This window comes from Triticum dicoccoides, chromosome 2B, assembly GCF_002162155.2.
Source record: "Triticum dicoccoides isolate Atlit2015 ecotype Zavitan chromosome 2B, WEW_v2.0, whole genome shotgun sequence".
Taxonomy (NCBI): Eukaryota; Viridiplantae; Streptophyta; class Magnoliopsida; order Poales; family Poaceae; genus Triticum; species Triticum dicoccoides.
Window position 1 is genome coordinate 57,940,308 of NC_041383.1, and position 3,627 is coordinate 57,943,934.

The 3,627-nt window shown below is 43.5% G+C and overlaps 1 pseudogene; it reads right to left on the reverse strand.

Moving 5' to 3' along the window:
* The window catches only part of LOC119360441, a 19,423-nt pseudogene that overhangs the window by 7,658 nt on the left and 8,138 nt on the right, over positions 1-3,627 (reverse strand).

Genomic DNA, 3,627 nt, shown 5'->3' on the forward strand with positions numbered 1-3,627 from the left:
GCAACATGGCCCAACAAGTTACACGAGCTGCATCTCTGGATGCCAGGACAGCTACGGCTCAAATGGTCCCTGCTGTTACACGCTAGACAGGTTTGGCGTTTACGGCCCAACATGCATGCGCCTCCCCGATCAGGAGGATATTCTGGACATAAACATTGATCGATAAGGCGGATACAACGTTGGCAAAAAAATACCTAGGCAGTCCGGGGCAAGGTGGCCATGACGCGAGCATTTGTAGCATTTGAGCAAACGAGAGTCAATATAATCTTGAGTTGGGACATCAACAATCTGGACCATAGAGGCGACTTCAGCATTAGAATAACCCGCTTGCCAACCGTCCAAAATATGGTATAACGTTTCGTCATAAATGGAATCCCAGTATGAATCACGAAAACGAGATACCTTGAAAGAAGGCAGGACATGCACATTTTCCTTTCCAGAGCAAACAAAATCTCCCAACCGGATATTCAGCTCTTGATCCGCAATCACCGGAAAATTGAACTGCCCAAAAAAGATTCCTTCAGCGGCAGGCGGTCGACTCAACTCCGGCGAGGAACTTTGTGTATCATCATGTGAAGGCGCCAAATGTTGAGCAACTGAATTCAGCTGGTCAAATTTACTTTGTTGATCTTGGAGCCATTTGGATTTGATAGCCAAAGAACGAGATCCCACCTCATGAAGAAAACTATCCGCATGCCAACCAACTTCATGATGAACACCAGCGTGATCAGGGACTCCACGAAACAGATGAAAATGACAGATAAAATCTGGCCAAATCCGATCCTTAAGACCATAAATAAAGTGTCCCACACGGTTGGAGGCAACCGAGAACCGAAAACGGCGATCACTTAGTTGCAAAACCCTAAACCTTGAGGCGAGGCCGCCAATGCAAGATTGGAGCGCTAGGGCCACAGATTCCTCAGTCAACTTGAATGAAGCCGACGAGAAAGAAACAACAAGGAAGAATTCCTTGGAGGATCCAGGGTTTGCCGAAGAGAAGTGCACCGAAGACCCAAACTTGGCACGTACCTGAGATTCAATCGCCAATCCCGGAGAGAAATCCCAATGAAGGAGACTCTCCATCAGAAGATGGTGGATGCCACGGCCGGAGTGGCCCGTGACAGGGGAAGGGGTGGTGGTGGCCGCCGGCGCCGGGGTGGCCACCGGCGGTGGTCGCCTAGGGAGTCGCCTAGGGAGTCGCGGGGGGACTTTCCTTAGAAATCAAACTTTGATCTTGCCAAAAAGAGGGTAAGATCAAAAATATAGACTGACTAAGATGAACTCCCAAACTATGACCCTATATAACAAAACAATTCCATGTCAGCCCAATATCTCAAAAAAATCAATCATAAAGTGGTTCTTTATACAAACAGGGATTCAGTCAAATTTCTCAAAGAAAATCAGCTGAAGATGGTGCTCCTTATACACTAACACCATATTTGGAACCTTTTTATTCAAAAGTAATGTGAAGGATTCTAGATAAGCCTATCCATCCTAGTCAACATATTAACACCATCATATACATGAGACACATACTGAAGGCACTAGAGTTTGAGAATGAGTCAATGTTGTTCCCAATTTGAACGTTCGAGACCAAACCTGCAATTGACTCCAGGCACCGGTGGTGACTGAACTATGCTACAGCATTTTCAGGCACCATAAGAAGGGAGGCACACTAACACACACCTATAACCGCAATACCAGATCTAACGAGTCACTAAGCAGGAGTAAGCATGATGCTGGAGCTGAATTGAGAATAAAAAATACGATGACATGTAATCCACCTTAGAATCTCAAATACTGAAACACGCAAAGTAGATGCCCATAGTGAACCAAGGTGGAACTGATCGTAAATGAACAAATCTTGTGGGGGCACACGCGGACGTGGCAGACCGCACACAAAGAGGTAGGCATGGTGGATGGGCTAGGGGTTGCTTCGCTCTTAATATCATGCTAGCTTTCAAGGAAGAGAAGTTATCACAACTATATGCATTGTATTGTATTAAGCATGGTTAAATTTATACAAGAGTCACGGACCACATGGGCCTAACCTACTGCTGGGTGGACCTAATCGACATTCATGAGAAATATTAAAAGACAGTACATACTACTCCCTCCGTTCCTAAATATTTGTCTTTTTAATGATTTCAAATGGACTACCACATATGAATGTATATAGACATATTTTTAGAATGTAGATTCACTCATTTTGCTCCGTATGTAGTCACCTGTTGAAATCTCTAGAAAGACAAATATTTAGGAACGGAGGGAGTAATACACAAAACGATGCAAAATTCTTTAGTTCTTACACTTACATTCGTTGATTTTACTTCTGCGTAATCTTGCTGAATAGAGGTTGCCTTTTGGCGGACGACCTGCAGTCAAAACAATTTGCAATGACCATAACACGATATTATTTATGTCCGCTTGCATAACAACCAGAACAACAACATTAGTGCAAAGCTCATTCACACAAGATAAGCAAGAGGTAAAGCCAGTGGAGTGAACCTGAACTACAACATGCAAGTTGAGGTGTCGAATCTCCTTGTACAACTTATCACTGAAAAGAGAAGAACAGCGACATAAATTTATAGCTCCAAATCCATGCATGCTTATGTACATAGAAGCATTGCACATGCATAACTTTCAATCTAAGAAGGTTCGAAAATGTATTTATACATATGCAAAATTCGAGTCTTCAGAAATGCACTAAAAAAATTAAAACCAATATCATGGGATGAAAATGGCAATAATATACACGTATAGAGGAAGCTTCCAAACAGCAAAGCAACAATTCTTGCACACACAAAAATGTTACACCCCACATCGTTATAACAGTGTTCATTGTTTGTTTTCCCAGATAGTACATACCAAGGATAGTTTACCTTGAATTGAGTGGAACCTTGACCTTTTTTCCATCTTGTTGAGCACCCATAATGCTGGCATCAACTTCCACAGATCCATTATGAATTTCCAACATCTGTCGAATAAAACATAATCGCATGATCCATTCAAAGCTACTTTAAATTTAGATTTGTAATGGAAATGCAGTGGCAGGATGGTAGAAATTCAGTTCATTTTGGTTGCATTGATTTACGCAATAAACATCGCACAACTGCCATTCATGCAGCGGATACACCTGAGTTAATGTTGCTCCAGAATCATACAAACAATACTGATAAAACCGAGAGCAACCCAGCCAATGAGCTAAAATCTTAAGCAACACCCTGCTGCAAAGACAAGTATAAGTATGCAGCTGCATAGGCGTTTCCACTTGGTCTAAGATTAACGAGTTCACCATTTACCAAAATATCATTGCACCCTGCTCGTTCTAACACAATTAAAACTAGTATGATCACTGCTACCATTGCAATGCATATAACCTAGCAAACTAGGAGGGTAAAAGAGTACATACGGGAAGTATCTACTTGCATTTCACATCTCTTGTTCAAGACAACAATCCAAAGCAAGGTGGACATTACTTAGAGCATCTCCAGCCGTTCGGCCCCCCGGGGCGCAGAAAAACCGCAGCCTGGGGGCGAGCCGGCGCTAGTTCGGCCCCTGGGGCCGGCCTAGCTCCCAGTCACGCCCCCAGCCCCCCCCCCCCAGCCACGGCAAAATTCAAAC